General features: G+C 41.9%; 1 long non-coding RNA gene across 1 annotated transcript; it reads right to left on the bottom strand.

Annotated features, from left to right (window-relative positions):
- Positions 1 to 5179: 5179 nt before the first annotated feature.
- LOC120316320 lies at positions 5180 to 8737 on the bottom strand. The gene is made up of 2 exons (XR_005558920.1): positions 8000 to 8737; positions 5180 to 5337 (listed from the first exon to the last, which is right to left on the bottom strand). It is a non-coding gene; the product is annotated as an uncharacterized LOC120316320 (long non-coding RNA).
- Between the last annotated feature and the right edge of the window lie 18941 nt (positions 8738 to 27678).

Raw genomic sequence — 27678 nt, 5'->3', positions numbered from 1 at the left:
AAGACAACTGGACTTTGTTTTTCCTTGAAGACATTTCGCTTCTCATCCAAGTTTTGACTGAATGGTGGAGGATGGAAGGATCCTTAAAGTTGCCAAGATTGGATACCCCAATGTAGAGGAAAAACAAGCAGAATTCACCATCTGCAAATCCCAGAGTCAATCTTTAGTCAGAGGAAATCAATTTAAATCAATACATCTCCTCTACTAATCCTTGGATGGAAAGATCTATAAGCAAATAAGTTTGTTAATATTGAGTAAATAAAGTGGAGAATTCTCATTTGAGCTGTCCCTATAGAACAGGGGTCTTCAAACTTGGCCCTTTTATGACTTGTGGACTTCAACTCCCAGAATTCCTCAGCCAGCGTGCCTGGCTAAAGAAGATGAGACTGAGACTATTATATTTAATAGAGCACAGATCTATTTCTTTTACAGGCAGTCCTCATTTGGCAAGCACAACTGAGGCCTTGTCAATAGAAGCTTAGTCATTAAGCAAAGCAGTTGCTAAATAAAACTGTGGCCATGCTTGCAGTCTAAATCCTTATGATCTTCCTTCAGCTTTATAATAATAATGATAAAGTTGGAAGGGACCTTGGAGGTCATCTAGTCAACCCCCTGCTCAGGCAGGAAACCCTATACCCTATACCATTTCGGACAAATGTAAAGCTTTCCTTTGCTTTACATACTCACAAAGGCTGTAAATGTGAGGATTAGTCGCAAAGTTACGTTTTCATCACTGTGGCAACTGTGAACAGTTGTTAAACAAATCAGTCACTAATGAAGAACTGCCTGTATGTCATTACATGACAACCCAATCATGGATTCTGAGTGATGTACATATAAATGGAACAAATTTCCCCATGAATAGCTCCAATCCTGATGTTGCTTCAAAGAAGGCTTAAAATCGGAATATTCTCTCGGGTCTTGGAGCAATAAGCCTTTCAAAGATTTTTTTAAAATTTTAATGTTGTTTTATACATTTTTCCTGGGCACATACAATCCATTTCTCTTTTTTATTGTTCTGTCTTTTTATTACCTAAGTGCCCAGAGGTAGATGTAATTGGGCAGCCTTTACATTTGTAAACAAATAAATACCGTAATCCAAAATTAAAAAAAAAACATAAATCATAAAAATAATAAAAGTATAACAGCACCAAGACAGAATCTGCTGCCTTTAGGCATATTATCTTTCTATATTGCTGTGTAAGGATAATTATGCTGTAACTTTTCTAGTTCTTCAATAAACCGCATACATAGCTGTGGTGGCACAGTGGTACCAGCAGAACATGAAACATGGCAGCATTTTAGATTATGGGGAAGCATCATCCGGAAATTGATCTTCCCATTTTTCCTGATGTTCACTTCTTCTTCTTCTGCAAAAGGGGTTCTGTTTTTCCATCTTATTTACTCCCAGGGAGCTTGAGAATTTCTTTCAAATTTCTCTTGGTGGGATGGGATGTAGTCTGGATTCCCAGGAGGGAGGGGGTGTATTCCAGAGGATCAAGAGACAACGGAAGTTTAGATAGTGTGTGAGGGAGAAAGAGTTAAGACAGCTCCATCCTAGGATTTCTCAGAGTAGATATTTAATGGTGCAAGTAGTTTGTGTTAGACATAACAACATCGCAGTATTCTTTTCTTTTTCTTTTTTTTTAATTGAAAATTTTTAAAATTTTACAAAAAAAGTTCCCTTCCCCAAACCCTCCCAACCCACCCCAACCCTCCCCCAACCTTCCCAGAGCTGAATACAGGCTTAATTAAAATTTAAAAGAAAAAAATTTAAACACAAATAAACCATATACAAATTTGGTTACAATAATTAAACAAATCATAAAGTAACATCGCAGTATTCTTCAAGGTTGTTTGAAATAAGACACGATAAGAAATGGCAGGTTATGGAACTGGTGGGAAGGTTTTGCAGTTCAAACTAATTGGAGAATGTGATTTATGACTGTTAATTGGAGGAGGGAATTGTGCTTTGATACTATGTGTTTAGGGGAGGGGAATTCAGATTTTGGCTTCGACCATGTACGTACCAATGCCATGCTACTTGAATAAAGATTCTTTAAGGTAAACAATGCCTCAAAGTTCTTTGAAGAGTAACATCTGTCAGAACCATGACACCTTTATTATAAAATTGCAGTTAACAGAATCTTGCAGGTCTGAAAGCTCTTTTCCATTCTTCTGTCTCTATTTACTTTCCACAGAACTAGGGAAAGACCAGAGAGTTAGGAAGGGCTGCTTCTGACACATTTTTCTATTCCCATTCCTTTTGTGGGCTGTGATATCTCTTATTTTATCTTCTGTCTCCCAAGGTTATTCTCACCATTCACTACAATTCCAGGCCTATGGTCTTTCTGGCTGTGAGCTTTCCAAAACTTTTGGGGATAGAGAAGAAAGAAAAGCTTTTTCTTTTTCTATAAAAGCCTGATCTGATATGCTGGACGTGATAAGCAGCCCATTTAATCATCTCATAATAAAAATGGAAGCGTTGTCTCCTCATGTACACATGAGATTCCCAAAGAGAGAACATTCAATTATCAGTTTTAGAGCAATAAAAGTCTTCCTTCTTTTGAAACATATCTGTATTTTCTAATGTGAGGGGTTGGCTGGGAAGAGAAGCTGTCAAATGCCTATTGAAATTCTAATCTTTGCCTTTCTTTTACCAATTTTTGAAGGCAATTCTTCCCCAGATTTAAAAATGACATTACATTTTTAAAGAGCCGAGGTGGCGCAGCAGTTAGAGTTCAGTACTGCAGGCCACTTTAGCTGACTGTGTTCAGCAGGTCAGCGGTTCAAATCTCACCGGCTCAAGGTTGACTCAGCCTTCCATCCTTCCGAGGTAGGTAAAATGAGGACCCAGATTGTTGGGGGCAATGTAAATATATATATACATTGCTTACTGGTGTACCCCGCTTAGAGAGTGCTTGCACTTAAAGCAGTATATAAGTCTCATAAATAAATAAATAAATTACTTCTTCTCTGGCATTGATTGCTCCTGAGTTTCCAAATCCGTTTCATGCAGGTGTATGCAAACCAAACAGGTGTGTTTGTAATCAAACTAGAAAGAGTAAACCAATACAGGTATTCCTCAACTTACGATCACAGTTGAGCCCAAGCGAGAAATTTGTTAAGTGAGCTTTGCTCATTCTATGACTTTTCTGGTCACAATTGTTAAGTGAATCACTGCAGTTATTAAGCTAGTGTGTATGTATTCAAAATGGATTGTGATTAATACACACACACATACACACACATAGAGAGTGGTACCTCGGTACTCAACTCCTTCAAACCTCGTCGAATTTGGTACTCAATGCATTTTGACATGAAAATGTTGTCCCAGTGTTTGTTTACTATTCAATGTGCTGCAATAGGAAGGCTGTGGAGAATGGAAAAGAGGTTGGCCATGTTGGGAAGGTCACTGTAAAAGATGGGGATAGCCATTGTTATGTCCTGGGCCTGCTGAGTCACTCAGTAAGTGCAGGAGGCTGCAAAGAGGCCCAGGCAGACCACATGAATGCCCGGGACCAGAAAGGCTGTCTCCCGCCTTGCGCGCATGTGCAAGGCGGGAGAAATGCCTTGCATTGATTGGCTGATACTGTCCCTGCAAAGGGGCATAAGAGCAATCCGCGCCATTTTGTTGTGTTTCTGTTGTGAATGGAATAAAGACAAGACTGTTTGTTACTCCTGCTTGTCTCAATGCCTTTTACTTGGAAACAGACCAGCCATAGAAGGTGGACAGGAAGTCAGCCATGTTGGGAAAGTCACTGCAAAAGGAGGGGGACAGCTACAGAAGGTGAGCAGAAAGTCAGTCGTGTTGGGAAGATCACTGCAAAAGGAGGGGAATAGCCACAGAAGGTGGACAGGAAATCAGCCATGTTGGGAAGATTGCTGTAAACAGAGGGAGACAGCCACAGAAGGTGGGCAGGAAGTCAGCTATGTTGAGAAGGTCACTGCAAAAAGAGGGAGACAGCCACAGGTGGTGGGCAGGAAGTCAGCCATTTTGGAAAGGTCACTGCAACAGCAGGGAGACAGCCACAGAAGGTGAGTAGGAAGGTGGCCATGTTGGGAAGGCTGCTGCAAAAGGAGGGGGATAGCCACAAAGCGTGGACAGGAAGTCTGCCATGCTGAGAAGGTCACTGACATAGGAAAAAGGACAGACAGAAAGTTAATCCTGGCTGAAACAAAGGGTCATATGGTTTATTTGGGACTTGTCCTTTTTAGTACTTGTCACACTCCTAGAACCAATTAATGACTTTTTGGGTATCATTTTTCTATAACTTGGCATTTTTGGAGACAGCTGCTGTTATTATATTATTATTGTCATCCTTGGGATGGTAACATTGTTTGGTGGGTGGCGTTACTTCTTTCAAGAGTGATGCATCAGAATTTCATTTTAATGGGTGACATTGTATATACAAGAAAATGACAATAAAGGTAATCTTAATCTTTTAATATTAATCCTGTAGCATGATAGTAAAGTGAACCTGGCTTCCCCACTGACTTTGCATGTCAGAATGTCACAAAAGGGGATCACATGACTCTGGGAAACTACAACTGTCATAAATACAAACTAGTTGCAAAGTGTCCAAATTTTGATCATGTGACCAGAGAAATGCTGCAATGGCCATTAAGCGTGAAAAATGGTTATAAATCATTTTTTTCAGTGGCATTGTAACTTTGAAAGGTCACTAAACGAATGATTGTAAGTCGAGGACTACCTGTACTATACAGCACAAATGGGGAAATATAGGGTGGTGGTTTTTTTCCTTTCCAGAAAATATGACTCTGCTGTGGCTTTAAATTCCTTCACAGATCAGTGGAGCTAACCCTGTATGAAATTGGTTAATACCTTAGCTATTCTTTTAAAAACAGAAAAACTACAAGATATGGCATGTGTGCAACCAAGAATGAACAGATTGGGCAGGTATTGGAGCTACACATGGAAGGAACGTAATCAATTTCTAGACAGCAAATGGATGTCTGTAATATCTCACAAGGGGAGATTCAATTATTGTTACTGGAGAATGAAGGGAAGTACAAATATGTTATTGCTCTCCTCAACTTTCTTAAAACTGTTGGCTTCCATTAAGTAGGGAAGCAAGCTTTCTAGATTCCAGGGACTAAAAGAAAAAGCTTCTAAGTTCCTGTTCTTCGATCAAGGTGCACCACATGAAGATCCAACTTTCTGCAGCCGGCTTATTGCTGGCTTATTACTTTCAGCGAGCAAGTGTGGTGTAGTGGTTAAGGCAGTAGGCTAGAGATCAGATCATCACGATTTCCAGTCTTGCTTTAGATACAAAGCCATCTCGGTGAGCTTGGGCCAGTTCCTCTCTCACAGCTCTAAAAAGGAGACAATGGCAAACCATTTCTGAAAAACCTTGCCAAGAAAATGATAGATGGATAGAGGGATGGAGGGTGAATGGATGGATAGAGAGAGAGAGATGGGTGGATGTGATGGATAGATGGATGGAGGTTGAATGGATGGATAGAGATAGAGATGGATGGAGGGATGGAGGGGTAATGGACGGTGAATGGATGGATAGAGAGAGAGAGATGGATGGATGAATAGATGGATGTGATAGATGGATAGATGGATGGAGGGTGAATGGATGGATGGAGGGGTGGAGAGATGGAGGGATAATGGATGGTGAATAGATAGATAGATAGATAGATAGATAGATAGATAGATAGATAGATAGATAGATAGATAGAAGAGAGAGAGAGAGACAGACAGATGATAGAATCAATGAGGTCAAAGTGTGATGGATAAGATTTGAATATCTAGGCAGGATAAAACTAATTCTTTTTTTTTGAAACACATTTTATTGGTTTTTTTAATTCTTAGAACAAAGTGCTCAGGACACACCATGGTGTTGGGGTAATCAAACATCCAAAAATAAAACCATATATAAATAACTCAACTCAATACATTCAATGTCCCCTCTCTATTTCCCTCAAATAGCATAATATGTTTAAGATGTTCCATTTCTAATTTAAATTTCTATAACTGCTAAATCTGTTTTAAAACTTTGTAAGTTTACAATTACCATAATCAAATTTAACTTTAAATCGATAGGTTATCAATTCAGGTATCCCTTCCAGATATATTCTAATTCTTAATCTCTCACATCCCTCATTTTATCACAAGTCTCATTTATTTCTTCTTCCACTACACAATACATATCCTAATTAAAATAAAATATTAATCTACCTTATACATATATAATCCATCAATCGATCAATCTCTTTAAGATAACAAAATAATATTAAACCTTAAATCATTTCAGTTCATTAAACAAAATTCAAATTTCATCCAATTGATTATCATGCCTTATCACATCTATATTATCAGACAAAAACATCATCTTACTAAGTTAAAACACTCAATTAATTATTGAAACAATCCAGATATAAAAAGCCACCATTTACATACATAATAATTTTTATCAAAATAAACCTATTATTCCAAAAACTACATTCTTCTTACTTCTAACTCTGAATCTTAATCCTTAAAACAGTCCATAAACAAATTTAATTTTAAATTTCTCTTTTCAGTCTTATTCTAGCCTTCTTTCTTTGCCAGGCCAGTTTCCATAACCAAGCTTCCCTTTCAGCCAATAGATCTCTCTTTATTGCTTGCAGTGCCTTTTGGAAGATAGGAATCCCATCCTCTGCATTAGGCATCTATTTCTCTCATCCTTAAAGCTTCGTTGCTTTAAAGTTTCACGTCTCAATCTTTGATTCTTCTGATCCTCAAAGCTATAGATGGAATGTTTATAAAGTAAAATAAATTCCTCTTAATCTCAGTTGTTACCTCTTCTAGTATGTTTTGATTTATAGGATGGTCAGATGTGGTCTGGAGATCAGTTTGAAGGTTTGAAGTAAAACTTCTGGTTCTTAATTCTGTAGTAAACGCTTTCATTGTAGGACATATTTCTGCAGCAGCCTCATAGATCTTTTCCAATATAAGTTTGCAGTTTAATTGTGAATGAGATTTCTCCATTTTAATAGTAATTGAAGAGAGTTTCTTTTTTCTTTTTGTGGAGGCTATATTTAATAAAAGTTAAGCAGTATCCACCCCCACAATTCCCACAGTTGCATCAGCTTATCTTTTCTCTTCAAAAGTAATTTGAAGGTCAAGTCTATTCCATCTCCAAAGAATAACCAAAAGTTGCATATTAGGTTTTCGCCACTAGATGTCCTCAATAGATTAAAAAAAATATTTTCCAGACACCATTTTTTCCCTTTTTTCTGTCTTTTAAAATAAAATGTGGAAAAAGAAATAATCTTCCAGCATAAAATGATAGGGCAGCTCTTAGGAAAGAGTTTTTTCTGTACCCCAAAGCAAATAAGAATAAAGTATAGTCTTTAAAATTTTGCTCTATTCTTTTGTTCAATGCCTTTCTTCCCAGACATATAGAAGCTGCTTTTTCAAGGCAGGGAAATAATTCCAACAAGGCTCTTACAGGCAAAAAAAAAAAAGCAGGATAGAGTGAAGAGAGAAGCAAGGGAAAAGTCTCACCCGGGTTCACCACGGTGGTTCTTAGTGCTTAGATGTTCTTTGACTTGCGGTTGGAGTGGTTGGGTGATCGGCCATTTTACTGGCTGATCTTCTTCTCCGTCGGCCCTCAGAGTTGGCTCGGACAGCTGGAGGACCCGCCGCTCCTCCACAGCCAAGCGAAGCCTCGTCGATGGAAGTCACACCCTCCAAGGCGACTTTTAACCTGCATAAGGGTCTACCGGCGGAGGGAAACTGGCCGAAGAGGAGACGAATCTCTTTATACGACTAGAGGCGCCGCGATCCAGAACCGGAAGTCAGGCTAAAACTAATTCTTGACAGAGTTTCACTGTCAGGAAAAGGACTTTTTTTTTCTACAACTCAACCACACAGATTAGCGTTCCAAGTTCTAATGCCAGCAACTCCTGGAGTGTGTCCAGAAAAAAAGAGCATTTTTTAACTCATCCATAAATTGATCCACCCACCCACAATCAGCTGTCTTACCTAAAGATGAATTCATTTTAATTAAACTTCATGGATTTAAAGCATTCACCATGGCTGGCTGGGAATTCTGGGAATTGAGCTCCACACATCTTCAAGCTGTCAAGGTTGATAAACACTGCCTTAAACCAAGGACAGTTCAGGAAGCTGAACTGTCATAATGCAGGCAAGCTTCCCATGTCATAGGAGGGCCAATTATGTGTTGTCTCACACCTGGGAGCATATTTTAAAGCAGAGGTTCCCAACCTTGGCCCCTTTAAAACTTGTGGACTTAATTCCCAGAATTCTCCAGCCAGCCACGGTGAATGGTTTAAAAACATTGCTGGCTGGGGAATTCTGGGAGTTGAAGTCCGCAAGTCTTAAAGTTGCCAAAGTTGGGGACCCTTACTTTAAAGCACTTCCAGAAACTCCATTGCACAATTAGGCTCCATTACTTCATCCATTTAATTTTATTAAATGTCAGTTAAAATAACTTTATTTAGTTTTGGTTTTTTTTTTTTTAGTTTTTTCTTTATCCTGGCCAAGAACACTCCAGGATTTTTGCTTTTTTCTGGTTTTTCTTAGTGGAGGTGGTGACTATGAGCAAGCTCTCAAAATAAAAAAAAAATGTGCATCCTAGTTTTAGAACGAAGTTATTTTCCACCAGGTCGTCTCTGCCTTCCCTTTCACCCATACCATCTTTGCACAAAGGTCTGAGGTTATCACCACTTCTACACAGAATAATAGAGTTCGAAGGGACCTTGGAGATAACAACAACAACAACAACAATAATAATAATATTAAAGTTGGAAGGGACCTTGGAGGTCATCAAGTCCAACCCCCTGCTCAGGCAGGAAACCCTATACCATTTCGGACAAATGGCTGTTCTTAAAAACTCTTCTTTAAAACTTCCAGTATTGGAGCATTCACTGCTTCTAGAGGCAGGTTGTTCCACTGGTTGATTGTTCTAACTGTCAGGAAGTTTCTCCTTAGTTCTAGGTTGCTTCTCTCCTTGATCAGTTTCCATTTGTTGCTTCTTGTCCTGCCTTCAGGCGCCTTGGAGAATAGCTTGACTCCCTCTTCTTTGTGGCAGCCCCTGAGATATTGGAACACTGCTATCATGCCCCCCCCCTTGTCCTTCTCTTCGTTAAACTAGACATACCCAATTCTAGCAACCGTTCCCTATATGTTTTAGCCTCCAGTTTCCTTTGTTGCTCTTCTCTGTACTCTTTCTAGAGTCTCAACATCTTTTTTACATCATGGTGACCAAAACTGGATGCAGTATTTCAAGTGTGGCCTTACCAAAGCATTGTAAAGTGGTATTTACACTTCACGTGATCTTGATTCTATCCTTTTGTTAATGCAGCCTAGCACGGTGTTGGATCTTTTAGTCCAACCCTCTGCTCAAGCAGGAGATCCTGTACTAACTTAGTAGATGTTGCTTCACTTCTGCCTTTCCTATATGTAGAGAATGGGATATCTGGCACAATCTCAACATGAAGAATGGTTGCAGGAATTGGGTATGTCTAGTTTAATGAATAGAAGGACAAGGGGGGACATGATAAGCAGTATTCCAATATCTCAGGGGCTGCCATAAAGAAGAGGGAGTCAAGCTATTCTCCAAAGCGCCTGAAGGCAGGACAAGAAGCAATGGATAGAATCTAATCAAGGAGAGAAGCAACCTAGAACTAAGGGAAAACTTCCTAATACTGAGAACAATTAACCAGTGGAATAGCTTGCTTTCAGAAGTTGTGGGTGCCCCATCACTGGAGGCTTTTAAGAAAAGACTGGACAGCCACTTGACTGGAATGGTATAGGGTCTCCTTCTTGAGCAGGGGGTTGGACTAGAAGACCTCCAAGGTCCCTTCCAACTCTGTTATTCTATAAAAGTAGTCATAGACTTACAATCACAATTGTGCCCCAAATTTCCATGGTTAAGCAAGGACACTTGTTAAGTGTGTTTTGCCCCATTTTAATGATCTTTTTGCCACAGCGGTTAAATGAATCACTGCAGTTGTTAAGTGAAGCATGCATCATTAAGCAAATCTAACTTTCTTTCCCCCATTGACTTTCCTTGTCGGAAGCCAGCTGGGAACGTTACATATGGTGATCACATGACCCTGGGACAGTGCAACCATCATAAGTACATGCCAGTTGCCAAGCAACTGAATTCTGATCACTTGACCCCGGGGATGCTGCAAAGGTCCTAAATGTGAAAAGTCCTTTTTTCAGTGCCCTTCTAACTTTGAACAGTCACTAAACAAATGGTTCTAAGTCGAGAACTACCTATACTGATTTAGAGAGTACATAATAAAGAATTGCGCATTTTCTCTTTTTGAGCAGAGACAATTTTTAAGCTCAGAAAACATATCTCATACGTGGCAGCTTATTACAGTCCATTTGGCTTGCAATCACTACCCTCTCCATTGGAAATTAATTTCCTCTTGGACGGCATGTATTGAATTTTCAAGGCCGAAAATGAGCATTTAGGGAGAGATGTAGCCAAAGGATCTTCTGTGTGAAGGCCACTTTCTCTGAACTGTAATATAAATGCCCATTTTGAAGTCAGTTTTGAAGAAAAACGAGGAGGAGAAGAAAAGAACCGTCAGCAGATCTCTTATTAAAGTGGCGAGATTTTTGTTAACGCTTTCATGTTTATTTCATATTATTTTGTTCCATTTATTTATCTGCTCCCTGTACTTTTTTTTAAATACCTCAAGGCAGTGAACATGACTAATACTCCTCCTATCCTCCCCCCAACAGCAACCCTATAAGGCAGAGGTCCCCAACTTTTTGGGCACCAGGGACCGGTTCCATAGAGAGAGATTTTTCCGCAGACCAGCAGATGTGTGGTTTTGTGTGCTGCCTGCATCCCACAGATGGGGTTTGCTTGTTTGTTGCTGGTATGCCGCGGCCTGGTACTGGTCCACAGACCAGGGATTGGGGACCCCTGCTATAAGGTATATTGTCCTGAGAGAGAGTAACTGGCTTAAAGCCATCCAGCCAGTTTCCATGATTAAGGCAGGACTAGAACTCACAGTCTCCTGGTGATTGGCGCAGTCACCCAGCTGTTTTTCATAACTAAGGCAGGACTAGAACTCCTGGTGATTGATCCAAAGTCAGCCAGCTGTTTTCATGCCTAAGGACAGACTAGAACATACAGTCTTAAAGTGGGAAAGAAATAGAATAACATAGAATAAAGAAGAATAAATAATGATGATGATGATGATGATGATGATGATGACGATGAAAAATCACTAAAAGCAAAAATCATGTGTCTGCATAATTTCTGAAAGAAAGCTGTTTTAGCAAAAAGCTGTATTAACAGTACGTGAATGACCTAATGCATATTTAGAAACATTGTTTAAAAGTAAAAACTGCCTTCATTGTATTCCCATGAGAAATGGACCTAACTGTGAGAAACTATCTGAATGTTATACAAAGTAGATTCCGTATATAATGTAAGATTCCATCTATGCTTCCTTTGTTCCTAAGAAAAAGAAACCTATAAAGCTTTAGTTTAGACCCTCCCCCTTGTTCAGAAATTTCACTTCTGAACCTTTGCGCAAAAATAAAAACCTCTCTTTCACCCTTGGAATTCATAAAAGTCCTTTATTTTTTAAGGCTTTTATTTTTCCACAAGAGTCTCTTGGTTTCTAGCCTGATGCCTTAACCATCAGACCAAACTAGCTCTCGTATCTGTGGCTCTCAGTTATATATGGAAACTTCCCACGACCCATCATAGGATGATTTGCCCCATCAGTGTTCATGGTGTTTCCTTGATTGGACCATTGTTTATTTTTCGATTGTCTATGTTGGTAGTTCCTTGATTGGTGTATTTTTTACAGCTTGGTTGTTGATCAAATGTTAGCCTTGGTATTCATCTCTGCTCGTTTGGGTGTTGATTTCTGTTGAGGAGGGGTTTTGGTCTTTTTCTTTCCTTTTTCTCTCCTTTGTCTTTTTGATTGGCCCTTTTGAATGATGTGTAGACGTTGTTTAACTCTATGTGCCTGTTGATGGCTGATTTGTCTGAGTGCCAGACTTCCAGGAATTGTCTAGCCGTTTTGGACTTAATTGGTCTAGGAGCAGAGGTCTCCAACCCTCTGCTCCTAGTACTGGATCAGTACTGGGTTGCAGCAGGCCAGCAACCAGGCTGCACAAAGAAGCAAAGCCCTATCCATGAGCAGCACACAAAACCATGCAGTCTCTGGTCTGTGGAAAAACCTTTCTCCACGGAACCAGTCCCTGGTGCCCAAAAGGTTGGGGGCCTCTGGTCTAGGATGCTAACAGTTTCCCAGTTGAAACAATGATGAAGTCTGTCAGTGTGTTGTGCAATTAAGGAGTTTTCATCATGTCTCCTGACTGTTAATTGGTGTCCATGGATGTGCTTTACTAGTCATCTGCCTATCTGTCCTATATAGTGTCTGTTACAGTGCTTACTTTATAGAAGATTCCTGGTTTTTTTCTTGTGTAACTACTGGGTCTTCTGGTTTGCTTAAGATATTTTTGGGTTGCTTTAGTTGGTTTGTGCTACATTGATGCAGAGTATTTGTAATGCTCTGTTTGTTGTTTCTGAGATGATTTTGACGTACGAAAAGGCTATCTTTTCATACCTTGGTTTGCAAGTTACTGATTTGCACAACTGGCCAAGATGATTTGTGAATGTCCGGCTTTTCTTGCACTATCTTGAATTTATTCCTTTACAATTTCCATCTTCCCAGTGTACCACTGAATTTCAAGGGGAGGACTGAGGAAAGAACTCCTCTCTGGGGTGTTTTTAGACTGGGAATTATAGATAGTCAAGGACCATGGTGGCGAACCTATGGCATGGGTAGCACAGAGCCCTCAATGTGGGCACGCATGCTGTCGCCCCAGTCCTAGACCTTTAGCTGGGTTTTATAAAACCTTTTCACTTTAGGCCTCCACCGCCATGTGCAAAAAAAAAAAAAGGTTCAATCAATCAATCAATTTCAACTACTCATGGGAAAAAAAAAGATCTTGCAAAGTTGGAATTGATTGAACTTTTTAGTTCCACCCAGTCTGCCGTTACCACGGCAGCCACACCCACCCAATCGGCCACGCCCACCCAATCAGCCACACCCTCCTAATGGGCTACGCGCACCTGGCACTTTCAATACATGTGAGTTTTGGGTTGCAGTTTGGGCACTCGATCTCTAAAAGGCTCGCCCTAACTGGTCAAGGGGGTAGCAGAGAGTGGGAACATGAGCATCAGGAGACAATGCAGTCAAAATATCCTCTAAAACAGTGGTTCTCAACCTTTTTAATGCCGCAACCCCCAACCGGTCGTAAGTCGAGGACTACTCAACTGATGCAGCACCGTTTGCAGAATGGGACTTTTGGTGGGCTCAGCAGGGCAGAGACAGCCTGGACAATTCTTATTGGCTTTTGAAAGCCAATAGAATTAGACTCTATTCAAGAGAGTCTATTCTATTGGCTTTCAAAAGCCAATAGAATAAAAGGGAGTAGCACAGCTAAGGAAAAGAGGGAAAAAATGGCGGACTGCGTTGTTTGGCGACCCCCGTAAAATGGTTGTTCGACCCCAAATGGGGTCCCGACCCACAGGTTGAGAACCACTGCTCTAAAAAGAATCAGCTCAAAAATATCAACATGACCAAGTGCTCCTGGGAGGAGATGTAGGAAGTTTTACATCAAATTATATTTTATTCTTTATACTGTCTGCATCTACCCTTAAACATTAACAAAATCCACAGTGGACTGAGAATCAGCATCTCTGCTATATAACTGACAATCAAGCTGAAACTAAGTTAATTAGGTAAAAATAGCAAGCAGGGGAAAATCTTTTACTCAAGCTTCCTTAAAGCCCCATAAAAGTTATCAGATTAATCCACACATCAAAGAAGGAGGTCTATAAACACAAATATAGTTAATTATAATTATCTCCCAGCAGAATTGCACATTCAATCGAGTAAGCATCATAAAGTACATGTACATACATACGCTCATGCCCCTTACCTCACACTAGAATGGGCGCACACACCCCTCAAGATCCACGCCAAGGACAAACTCCCCTATGAAACAACCCTTTTGTACCAGTGAGAAACAGGTGAAGTGGGCACAGCAGCACCTGCATTTTCTACGTCGCATGAGAAAAGCGCATCTTCCTTCCCCTGTCCTGACTACTTTCTATAGGGGGACGATTGAGAGCATCCTGTCATACAGCATCACAGTCTGGTCTGGAGGCATCACTGCTTCAGACAGGAAGGTGGTGCAGAGAGTGGTGAGGACGGCCGAAAAGATCATTGGCAGCTCCCTCCCTCCCATCCAGGACATGGCACAGAAGCGTTGCTTGAGCAGGGTCCGTAAGATCATCTGGGACACTACACATCCTCTTCACGACCTGTTTTCCTTGTTCCCTTCTGGGAGGAGGGGGCTTTGTGGTATCCATAGCAGAACATCCAGATTCAGCCATAGTTTCATTCCATACAGCATTAACCTTGTGAACTCTCAAGCTTCCCCCTTCCGTTATTTATTCAAGATGGACAGTATTTACGTACAGTATATGTAGGGATATGGGTCTATACATATGTTGTTCATAGTATGTTTAGGTGTGCATCATGTATGTGTTTCACTTTGAGAGCGGGCAACTAAATTTCATTTTTGATGTATGCCATTGTGCCCACAGTAAAAAAAAAATGACAATAAAGGTTATCTTATTTTATCTTATCTATTCTCTGCCCAGAGCTGATAAAGAATTGGCTGGGCTGGAGAACTGGAAAAGAAGCCCACGTTTCATGCTAATTGGGGAATGTGATTTATGAGGAGGGAATTGTGCTTTGATACTATGTGCCCAGGGGAGGGGAATTCAGTTTTTGGCTTCAATTATGCAGTGCCGATGTTATGCTACTCAAAATAAAGATTCTTTAAGGTAAACAAGTTCTTTTGAAGAGTTCCATCTGTCGGAACCATGACACTTGCTTTTGGTAATTTAACCAACATTTTTCAGGAATTTTTTTTTTCAGATATATGTTGATTGACAGCCTTCCACAATCAGACATTCTCCAAAGTAATAGGCAGCCATTGCCTAAGCTCATCAGGGTTTGAGAAGTTAAGGTCAAAATATTAGGATAGCATCTGGGTTTTTTTTTTTAAGGTGCTGCTTTAATATGCAATGCAGAATTTTGAAATGAAAGCATGTAAATCACTTATTTCCCATGTGCCTCTTAGAAAGAGGTATCTGATTTCTCTTTATGGTAACAAATATAGATAAATTTCTTGCTTCTCAAAGCTCTCTCATTTATTCTATTATTCTCATTCTCTCTTTCATTGTCTCATTCACCCTCTCATTCTCTCTTTCAAACTCTTTCTCATTCACTCTCACTCTTCTGTCATTCTCTCTCTCATTCCCTCATTTTCATCCCCTCATTCTCATTCTCTCTTTCATCTCTCATTCATTCTCTCTTCTCTCATTCTCTCTCTCTCTCTTTCTCATTCATTCTCTCTCTCTCTCATTCACTCTCTAATTCTCATGTGTGCGCGCGTGGGTGTGTGATAAAATCTCTAAACAGATTCAAAGAGGCATTTTTTTCCTTCCTACTGAGAAGCAGATGGTTTGCGCTAGCGTGATTATCATTTTGTATACAAGTGTTTCATCTTGCTTTCCCCATACCGGATCTCAATTAAAAATGAGACGTTGGATAACTTCGGCGTTATGCTTTCTTTAGGCCACAAAGCATAGCCCATGTTCTACAACGATATTCTTCCTCCTTGAACATTGGCAAACAGTCTGTAGAGAATAGCAAACAGCGTGTTGAGTCAGAATCTGAGACAGCCACATCCTTTTCTTTTTTTTTCCAGAATCGGAGAGAGCCACGTTGTTTTTCAATCATTGTTTTTATTGTAGAGGTAGAAGACCTTTATTTATTTATTTATTTATGAGACTTATATACCGCTTTAAGTGCAAGCACTCTCTAAGCGGTGTACACCAGTAAGCAATGTATATATATATATATATATATATATATATATTTACATTGCCCCAACAATCTGGGTCCTCATTTTACCTACCCCGGAAGGATGGAAGGCTGAGTCAACCTTGAGCCGGTGAGATTTGAACCGCTGACCTGCTGAACACAGTAAGCTAAAGTGGCCTGCAGTACTGCACTCTAACTGCTGCGCCACCTCGGCTATGAGCTCCATTAAGTATAGGACTGGATCATTCCCTCTCAGCCAATCTATGGTGGGTCAAATGTGAACAGCAACCCTGCTTCTTAGTTATGTGTTTTTCAAAGCGCCTGAAGGCAGGACAAGAAGCAACGGATGGAATCTAATCAAGGAGAGAAGCAACCTAGAACTAAGGAGAAACTTCCTGACAGTTAGAACAATTAACCAATGGAATAACCTGCCTCCAGAAGCGGTGAATGCTCTAACACTGGAAGTTTTCAAGAAGAGACTGGACAGCCATTTGTCCGACATGGTATAGAGTTTCCTGCCTGGGCAGGGGTTGGATTAGATGACCTCCAAGGTCCCTTCCAACTTTATTATTATTACTGCATGTATTATTTAGTTACAAATAAAGTAACCCTCAATCTATGATCACAACTGTCGCCAGAATTTCCATTGCTGAGCAAGGTGGTTGTTAAGTCAGCCAGGGCTGATTTTACAGCTTTTTTGCCACAGTTGTTTAAGCTAGTCACTGCAGCTATTAAGTCAATCACAGAGAGAGAGAGATGCTTTGCTTAGCTGCCACTGGGGAAAAAACTTGTAATATGCATCCCAGTTATGTTCCATATTGATAGAGGCACCAGTTTCTCTATACTTTGGACAACACCCTGTCAAGGGCCATCCTGTAACCGTGATCCCTTCCTGGGCGACTATAGCCCTTCTTTAGGAGCAGGGGAAACTCAGTATGGAAAGCATAATCTCTGGAATTTAGAGTTATTCCCTTACAGCAATGTTTCCCAAACTTGACAATTTTAAGGCATGAGGACTTCAACTCCCAGAATTCCACAGCCAGCAACGCTGGCTGTGGAATTCTGGGAGTTGAAGTCCACATGCCTTAAAATTGTCAAGTTTGGGAAACACTGCCTTACAGGAAATAAAGGTAGTCTTCAACTTACAACAGTTCGTTTCGTGACCATTTGATGTTGCAAAGGCCCTGAACAAAAGTGACTTATGACCATTTTTCACACTTACGACATTGCAGCATCCCCATGATCAAAATTCAGGCACTTGGCAACTGACTCATATTTATGACGGTTGCTGTGTCCCGGGGTCATGGGACTACCTTTTGCAACCCTCTGGCAAGCTAGGTCAATGGGGAAAGCAGATCCACTTAACAACCCTGTGTTACCAACTTGACAACTGCAGGGATTCACTTAACAACTGCAAGAAAGGACGTAAAATGGGAGAAAACTCACTTAACTATCATTTTAGCGACAGAAAGTTTGGACACAGTTGTGGCTGTAAGCCGAGGACCACCTGTGTACTGCAGAAAATTTCCAGAGACCCAGGAAATAAGGCCTTCCCATGCCTGCCCTCCCGACAGTTTTGATTTTTGATTTTTCAAAAACTAAGAGGAGAAAGAAGAATTCTTTGACTTGCCCAGAATAGAACAACCACATGTGACGAACAACAAATAGAACAGCAATTTCTTTGTTTTGACAGGTGTGTCATTCCTGGCAGAAAGTCAACCCACCATCACCACCGCTCTCTCTTGGGAGCAATCTTAATAGAAAAGATGTTTGTTCATCATAAGGAAAGAAAACCACTGACTATCAAGCTTCTCTTCCTGACTCCTTCCCTATCCCTTGTTGTTGTTGTTAGTTGCAAAGTCTTGTCCAACCCATCACAACGCTCCTCCAGGCCTTCCTGTCCTCTACCATCTTCTGGAGTCCATTTAAGCTCACACCTACTGCTTCAGTGACTCCATCCAACCACCTCATTCTCTGTCGTCCCCTTCTTCTATTGCCCTCAATCTTTCCCAGCATCAGGCTCTTCTCCAGTGAGTCCTTCCTTCTCATTAGGTGGCCAAAGTATTTGAGTTTCAACTTCAGGATCTGGCCTTCTAAAGAGCAGTCAGGGTTGATCTCCTCTAGGACTGACCGGTTTGAGCGCCTTGCAGTCCAGGGGACTCGCAGGAGTCTTCTCCAGCACCATAGTTCAAAGGCCTCAATTCAAAGACCCTAACCCTTAGTTACTATCAATTGTCCCAACTTGGCCAGTTAGAAAAGCAAGACTCTCGATGCCATGATTAGCCAAAGTACACTCTACTAAAGCCAAATGGTTACAGGGTAGCAAAGCCGGATCTAAACTTTCGTGCCCAAAACATCTGGTTAACTTTTCTTCCCCTCCCCCCTTTCCCCTTGGTTATCTCTAGTTGTCCAATTACATTCAAACAAATTGTTTTGGACAGTGTTGCTTTCCATGGTATGACTTTGGAACAGCCAGCGGCTCTCACGGGACGACATAACAAGTACCGCATTTCCCCGAAAGTAAGGCCTAGTCTGAAAATAAACCCTAGGTTGATTTTTGGGGGGATGGGCCTAATATAAGCCCTACCCCAGAAATAAGCCCTACATCAATCATCCCTTACACTCCCTCCTTCAATACATCCCATCCATGTACACGTTTCCCATGCTTGTATGAAATTTCCCCGGTACAAAAGCTGATTACAAAAAGCAAGAAAGCGTTAGACCAGTGTTTCTCAACCTTGACAATTTTAAGGCATGTTAAAAGAGCTTAATCAAGGAATCACCAAGAACACTCCCACCACGTCTGATAAGGCAGGGCTTTTCAACCAGTGGTATGGGTACCACCTGTGGTACATTGGCACCTGGCAGGTGGTACGTGACCATTCTAGAAACGTGGTAGCGGGAGAGGGGAATGAGCTGAACCGGTGGCAGAAGCGCACAAGCCTGAGCGAGAGATGGCTGGAGCTGCAGGGCTGTCAGGGCTCAGCGGAAGCGCCAGGATCAGCGCCAGGCTCCAGTTGGAGCTCAATGCTGATTCTGGCGCTTCTACTGATCCCAGAGGAAGCGTCGATCAGCTGGAATGTTGCAGCATCTCCAGGGTCTTGTGATTTACATTCAGATGTTTGGCAACTGATTCGTATTTATGGTGGTCACAGTGTCCCAGGGTTATGTGAAGTGACCAAAACCTGCTGCAACCACCCAGCAGACGGGGGGAATAAAAACCAAACACCCCACCCACCCACCCCCACTGCCAATCCTCAACAGAAATGCTCACAACAATGAAAAGCTTGGACAGGAGGAAGAGCGTCACCGGGTGGACAGGCAGATGTCTTGCTTGGCTGTGCCTTGGGGGGGCACTTTTTTCAGTGCCATTGTAACTTCAAACAGTCACTAAGCGAACTGTTGTAAGTCGAGGACTACCTGTACTTTATCACTTTTTTCCCCTTTTTTTTTTTTGGTCATCAAGTTTTTGACACCTTGCTGGGCGACTGGTGGTGCTCGGATATTGCCATATCCTAAAAGTGGTACAATGGGTGAAAAGGTTGATAGGGCATATAAAAAGAGAGCAAGTCCCACTCCCTTCTAGCCCTGATGTTGTTACCTAGTTCGGAAATGAAATGTTTGCAAAAGAACAACCAAGCTCAGAGAGCCTCCAGGACCCTGCATATATTTGTACCTTGCAAAAAAAAAAAAAAAAAAACCCACAGAGATTATACAAATGGAGTATTTTAAATTAAAACAAAGTGAAATTAAAGTCAGAAGGCGTTCCGAAGTTCATGGCCTTTTTGCCTACACACTGATGCTCAGAGCGTGGAAAATAAGCCAAATGAACTTAAGCTCTTAACGCAGAAAGTCAAACATAATTTAAGAGATATAACAGAGAGCTGGCAAAATAATGGCCAGGCCTGGAATATAACACTGAAAAGCAGTTTGTAATCAAAAAGAAACTATTGGGGGGGGGGGGAGGAGAGGATTTGTGCTATATGTTAAACAAAGTCCATCCCACATGAATTTTCTTGGCAATGTATTAGACTTGAAATAAAGAGGCATCACCTAGCACTTTTTCAGACTTAGCCTCTTTTAATACAATTTGTTAATTCGAGAAAGTGCTTCTGAGAGCCTTTTGACTTATAGCAGTGGTTCTCAACCTGTGGGTCGGGACCCCATTTGGGGTCGAACGACCATTTCACGGGGGTCGCCAAACAACGCAGTCCGCCATTTTTTCCCCCCTTTTCCTTAGCTGTGCTACTCCCTTTTATTCTATTGGCTTTTGAAAGCCAATAGAATAGACTCTCTTGAATAGAGTCTAATTCTATTGGCTTTCAAAAGCCAATAGGAATTGTCCAGGCTGTTTCTGCCCTGCTGAGCCCGCCAAAAGTCCCATTCTGCAAACGGTGCTGCACCAGTTGAGTAGTCCTCGACTTACGACCGGTTGAGTAGTCCTCAACTTACGACCGGTTAGGGGTCGAGGCATTAAAAAGGTTGAGAACCACTGACTTATAACTACCATCAACCAACACAGCTCTCTTCTTATAATGTTTATCAGTTAAACAAGAGGAAGAGCTAATAAAATATAGCTCTTGGTGTCTCCTATAACTCACCAAAGGAGCATAATGGCTTAGTGTCATCTATACCAGGGGTCCTCAACCTTAGCAACTTTAAGACTTGTGGACTTCAACTCCCAAGTTGCCAAGGTTGAGGACCCCTGATCTAGACAGACCCGACGTGCCACATGACAGGGTAAGCTCCCGTTACTTGCCCCAGCTCCTGCTCACCTAGCAGATTGAAAGCATGTAAGTGCAACTAAATAAATAGGTACCACTGTGGTGAGAAGGTAAGAGCGTTCCGTGCACATTTGGTGTATAGCCATACTGGCCACATGGCCACAGAAAATGTCTTTGGACAACTCTGGCTTTCTCAGCTAAGGAAGGGAGATGAGCATCACCCTCTAGAGCAGAGGTCCCCAACCTTTTGGGCACCAGGGACGGGTTCCGTGGAGAGAGGTTTTTCCATGGACCGGAGAGTGCGTGCCACCTACATCCCACAGATGGGGCTTTGCTTGTTTGTGCGGACCAGTTGCTGGCATGCCTCAGCCTGGTACTGGTTCACGGACCGGGGGTTGGGGACCCCTGCCCTAGAGTCAGAAATGACCAGAAAGGGAAAATTGTTACCTGGCCAAGAAACAGATATAATAATAATATTAATAATAATAATAATAATAATAATAATAGTAGTAGTAGTAGTAGTAGTAGTAGTAGTAGTAGTAGTAGTAGTAGTCATAGGCTCCTTGGGTGCAATCCCAAAACAACTGGAGCACCACTTGAACACCATTGGCATTGACAAATTCGCTATTAGTCAATTGCAAAAGGCGGCCTTATTAGGAACTGCTTCCATCCTGCGACGATATCTGTAATACCATCAAACATCCACATCTGCCTATCCCAGGTCCTGGGTAAGGACTCGATAGGTAGACAAAATGCCAAATCCAGTCTGAACATCTGGCTGACTGTGCGATGATCCATAATAATAGTAAAGTTGGAAGGGACCTTGGAGATCATCTAGTCCAACCCCCTGCTCAGGCAGGAAACCCTTCACCATTTCGGACAAATGGCTGTCCAGTCTCTTCTTAAAAACTTCCAGTGTTGGAGCATTTACTGCTTCTGGAGGCAAGCTGTTCCACTGATTAATTGTTCTCACTGTCAGGAAGTTTCTCCTTAGTTCTAGGTTGCTTCTCTCCTTGATTAGTTTCCACCCGTTGCTTCTTGTCCTGCCTTCAGGTGCTTTGGAAAATAGCTTGATTCCCTCTTCTTTATGGCAGCCCCTGAGATATTGGAATACTGCTATCATGTCCCACCTTGTCCTTCTCTTCGTTAAACTAGACATACCCAATTCTAGCAACCGTTCCTTATATGTTTTAGCCTCCAGTCCCCTAATCATCTTTGTTGCTCTTCTCTGTACTCTTTCTAGAGTCTCAACATCTTTTTTACATCGTGGTGACCAAAACTGGATGCAGTATTCCAAGTGTGGCCTTACCAAGGCATTGTAAAGTGGTATTAATACTTCACGTGATCTTGATTCTATCCCTCTGTTAATGCAGCCTAGCACTGTGTTGGCCTTTTTGGCAGCTGCAGCACACGGCTGGCTCATATGATATGAAAAGCACCCTCCGAAAACAAACCAAAAAAGGCATGAAGAAGTATTGATAGAGGCTTTAATTACCGGCAGTCCTTGACTTAAAACCATTTCTTTAGTGACTGTTCAGAGTTACAAGGACAGTGGAAAAAAATGACTTATGACCAATTTTCACACTTACAACCATTGCAACATCCGTGTGGTCATGTAATCAAAATTCAGAGGCTCAGCAACTGGCTCATATATATGATGGCTGCAGTGTCCCGGCATCATGTGATCATGTTTTGTGACCTTCCGACAAGCAAAGTCAGTGGGGAAGCCAGGTTTACTTAACCAGCCGTGTTGCTAACTGAACATCTGCAGTGATTCACTTAAGAACTGTGGCAAGAAATGGGGCAAAACTCACTTAATGAATGTCTCGTTTAGCAACCAAAATGTTGGGCTCAATTGCAGTCGTAAGTCAAGGCCTACCTAAGCTGAGGACACAGTAGGTGAAGCCAATGTCGCTTGGCAAAAGGTTAGGAAGGATTTGGGCAGCTCCCACACACACACACTTGCGCCAAGGGGGTATATTCAAGATGGACAGTATTTAATATTTATTTGTTATGTATATGTAGGGGTGCGGGTCTATACATATGTTGTACATAGTATGTTTAGGTGTATGTCATGTATGTGCTTCACTCTGAGAGCGGGCAACTAAATTTGATTTCTGATGTACGATGTTGTGCCCACAATAAAAAAATGACAAATCTTATCTTATTATCTTATCTCATATTTTATCTTATATCTTATCATCTTATCTTATATCTTATCTTATACCAGTGGTGGCGAACCTATGGCACGGGTGCCAGAGGCGGCACTCAGAGCGCTCTCTGTGGGCACACACACCATCGCCCTGGTCCTGGGCACGTGCGCCATCGCCTTCAGCTGGGTTTTATAAAACCTTTTCGCTTTAGGCCTCCGCCGCCGTGTACAAAAAAAAAAAGGTTCAATCAATCAGTCAATTTCAACTTCTTGCGGGAAAAAAAAAGATCTTGCAAAGTTGGAATCGATTGATTGAACTTTTTAGTCCCACCCAGTCTGCTGTTACCACCGCAGCCACGTCCACCCAATGGGCCACACCCACCCAATGGGCCACACTCACCCAATGGGCCACACCCACCCGGCACCCGACAATGCATAAGTGGGTTTTGGGTTGAAGTTTGGGCACTTGGTCTTTAAAAGATTTGCCATCACTGTCTTATACCTTATCTTACTGTATATCTTATATCTTATGGAGGACTGGAGGCTAAAACATATAAGGAACGGTTGCTAGAATTGGGTATGTCTAGTTTAACGAAGAGAAGGACAAGGGGGGACATGATAGCAGTGTTCCAGTATCTCAGGGGCTGCCAAAAAGAAGAGGGAGTCAAGCTATTCTCCAAAGCGCCTGAAGGCAGGACAAGAAGCAACGGGTGGAAACTAATCAAGGAGAGAAGCAACCTAGAACTAAGAAGAAACTTCCTGACAGTAATCAGTGGAACAGCCTGCCTCCAGAAGCAGTAAATGCTCCAACATTGGAATTTTTTAAGAAGAGATTGGACAGCCATTTGTCCGAAATGGTGCAGGGTTTCCTGTCTGAGCAGGGGGTTGGACTAGAGGACCTTCAAGGTCCAACTTTACTACTATTACATTACATTATATCTTATATCTTATATCTTATATCTTATCTTATCATATCATATCATATATGAGGAGTGAAAAGAGAACCAAGTCAGAAAAGGAGAGTATGGACAGGCAGCACAATATTTCACAGATGGTCTCAGGAACCTAAAAACTGGAAATTAGTTATTACTAGTGAAGGATGTTGTAAATTGCAAAAAAGATTCTTTAGACATATTCCGAACAACTTCTGGAGGCAGGTTGTTCCACTGATTAATTGTTCTGTCAGGAACTTTTTCCTTAGTTCTGGGTTGCTTCTCTCTTTGATTAGTTTCCATCCGTCGCTTCTTGTCCTGCCTTCAGGTGCTTTGGAGAATAGCTTGAATCCCTCTTCTTTGTGGCAACCCCTGAGATATTGGAAGACTGCTATCCTGTCCCCCCTTGTCCTTCTCTTCATTAAACTAGACAGACCCAATTCCAGCAGCCGTTCTTTATATGTTTTAGCTTCTAGTCCCCTAATCATCTTTGTTGCTCTTCTCTTAGACTTCTTCAGGACAGTTTAAAGGCAATTTTAATGGAGATTAATTGTTTTATCAATAAATCTTCTTTGACAATGGAAAATATTAATCTGTCTCTTCCAGACAACTAAGTCTTCTGAAGAAAGGGAGTAATTCAGCAAATTTGTGAGGTGGTAGAAGATTTAGTTTCTGGTAATAGAAAAGTACAAATTGTAATTCAGTGTGAAAGGATCGAAAGTTGCACAGAAAGCTGAAGTTTTAGACTACCTAGAAGCACATTCATTATTAAAAAAAACTAATTCACAATGCATTGGTTGCTTTATAATAAAAATGGTGCCCAGAGGGTGCTTAATCCTTCCTCCTCACCATCACCACCACACCAACAATATGTGCAAAGTTGCGACACTCTAGATCAGTGTTTCTCAACCTTGACAATTTTAAGGCATGTGGACTTCAACTCCCAGAATTCCACAGCCAGCCATGCTGGCTGTGGAATTCTGGGAGTTGAAGTCCACATGCCTTAAAATTGTCAAGGTTGAGAAACACTGCTCTAGATCATGCATAACATTGCAAGAGGCATTGTTACGGCAAAGTCAAAGAGGTGTGATCAAGGCCTCCTTTAAGGTGAACAGTTCAAGTAGGTGTAACATTCGGGACAATTTGTTGTCAAAGTGGTAACAGAGATTTGAGTTGTCTGAGACTCAAAATAGATTTCAAAGAGCAGAGTCCAGATCGAGTGGTTTAAAGCAATTGAATGAGCTGAGATAAAGCTCTTCTCCCAGAAACCTGCATTCTGCCCTGTGCAGTAGCTAAACTGTAATTGCAGGCCTGAAATAGAAGTGACACGTATAGATGTAGTCCTCTACTTATGCATCGCTAAACAAGGCGTTTGTTAAGTGAGTCACGCCCAATTTTGTAATCTTTGTGCCACTGTTGTTAAACAAATCACCGCAGTTGTTAAGTGACTCATTAAGCGAATCCAGCTTCCCACATTGACTTTGCTTGGCAGAAGCTGCTGGAAAGGTCGCAAAGGGTGAACACCATAATCCTAACAGCTGTAAATACAAGCTGGTTGCCAAGCATCCAAATTTTGATCACGTGACCATGAGGATGCTGAAATGGCCAGATGTGCCAGAACTGGTTGTAAGTCCCTTTTTTCAGTGCCAATGGTCACTAAATGAATGGTTGTAAGTCAAAGATTGTCTGTATTATGTTAATAAAATAGCAACAACAACATTGGAAGGCACCTTGGAGGTCATCTAGTCTAACCCCCTACTCAAGCAGAAAATCCTAGACAACCCTAGACAAATGGCTGTCCAGTCAACTTCCAGTATTGGAGCATTCACCATTTCTGGAGACAGGTTGTTCCACTGGTTAATTGTTCTAACTGTCAGGAAGTTTCTCCTCATTTCTAGGTTGCTTCTCTCCTTGATTAGTTTCCATCTGTTGCTTCTTGTCCTGCTTTCAGGCGCTTTGGAAAATAGCTTGACTCCCTCTTCTTTGTGGCAGCCCGTGAGATATTGGAACACTGCTATCATGTCCCCCCTTGTCCTTCTCTTCGTTAAACTAGACATACCCAATTCCAGCCACCATTCCTCATATGTTTTAGCCTCCAGTCCCCTAATCATCTTTGTTGCTCTTCTCTGTACTCTTTCCAGAGTCTCAACATCTTTTTTACATCTTGGTGACCAAAACTGGATGCAGTATTCCAAGTGTGGCCTTACCAAGGCCTTGTAAAGTGGTATTAACACTTCATGTGATCTAATATTCTTCTCATGCCTGTTCCTTCACTGATGGAGACAAGAAGGACTCATGCATACTTCTCAGTTTGTTGTTGACTGCCTCTAATAAGCATGTTGCTTTCTAATTGTGGCGTAGGAAGAAGATTAGGACTGCAAGGAGATCAAATCAATCACTCCTAAAGGAAATTAACCTTGAAGCCTGTCTAGGGAGATTCTCAATCATCCAGGTCATGGTTGTCCCAAAACCCAGAGTTCCCCAATCTTTCGGAGTTGGTAGCCCAGAGCGGGGAGAAGGAGGAAAGAAGGGATGGTTTTGTGAGGAGGGAGTGAACATGTGCACATGCTCATGTGCACGCATGATCACCCGTTGCTCGAGCGAGCGGGGCCTGAGACTTGCACAAGAGGGGCCATGAGCACCCATGATGCTCACACAAATGGGACCATGAATGCCCACAATGCTCATGGCGACACTCACAAGAATGGGCCTGCGAACTCCCGCATTGCTTGCACTGAGTCAGGCTGCAAACCCCCACGGCGCTCATGGTAACACTTGCGTGAATGGGGCTGTGAACACCCATGATGCTCGCAACGACAGTCACACAAGTTGGACCACAAATGCCCACAACGCTTGTGGCAACGCTTGTACAAATGGGGCCATGAGACCCCCCCCCCAATGTTTGCGGTGATGTTTGTGCAAGTGGGGCTGTGCACGCACACACACCCATGCGCACTGGCCAGCCACTCACACAGCCCATTGGCCAATAGGCTGCAGCCCAACAGTTGCCCGCAGCCCACAGGTTGGGGACCCTTGCAAAAGCTGCTTTTCCAAAAGGCAACAGGATATTCTTGGTTTTTTTCCTTGAAAAACGTCTCACTTCCCCCCCAAAAAGCTTCTTCAAAACTGACTGTCCTCTTTGGAAGGACAGAGACTGAAGCTGAAGCTCAAATACTTTGGCCACCAAGTGAGGACTCCTTGGAGAAGACCCTGGTGTTGGGAAAGATGGAAGGCAATAGGAGAAGGGGAGGACAGAGGAGGAGATGGTTAGATGGTGTCATTGACGCAATGAATTTGAATTTGGGCAAACTCTGGGAGACAGTGGAAGATCAGGTAGGTCTGGCTGGGGTCGTGAAGAATCGGACGTGACTTAGTGACTGAACAACAACAACAACAATTAAGCAGGTTGGACGCAAACTAAGCTTACAATTGTGTTAATCTCTTGTTTCAAATTCCTGCCTTAGATCATTTGCTGCGCCCAACAAGTCAAAAGAAACCTTAATCTAGTCACAGTTAACATCTGACCTCTTCATGCCAGGATACTGGAGCCATTCCAGCAGGCATTTATGATAGCTTCTTAAAATGGGTCCCTTTCCGACACACTTTAAAAATGTCTAATTCAGACCGCACTTTATACCTACTATGGAATTATTTATGAATGGCCAGAGAGCATTTTAGACAGGGAGTTGTGATTCATGCAGAGAAATGGGGTTAAATGATCTCCCAGCCTTTACTGGCATGCATATTCATAAAGCTCAGCTGGCATTTTGTCAAGCTAATTTCTCAAGCTTCATTGGGCTCCAGTTCTCAGGGGCAGAAGAAGATCTGTGTCTATCCCACAGTCACTCTTGGCACCTCCTCAACCAGCAATTATTCAAAGTACCAGTCCTACCCTTCTATTGGTACTATCAGTTAAGGAGGAGAAGACCTTTTTTTCAGCTAG

This window comes from Crotalus tigris, unplaced genomic scaffold (genome assembly GCF_016545835.1).
Source record: "Crotalus tigris isolate CLP2741 ecotype Arizona unplaced genomic scaffold, ASM1654583v1 scf7180000019360.132356, whole genome shotgun sequence".
Lineage (NCBI taxonomy): Eukaryota > Metazoa > Chordata > Lepidosauria > Squamata > Viperidae > Crotalus > Crotalus tigris.
The sequence above is the reverse complement of the archived record's forward strand: the minus strand, read 5'-3'. Positions and strand labels throughout refer to the sequence as shown.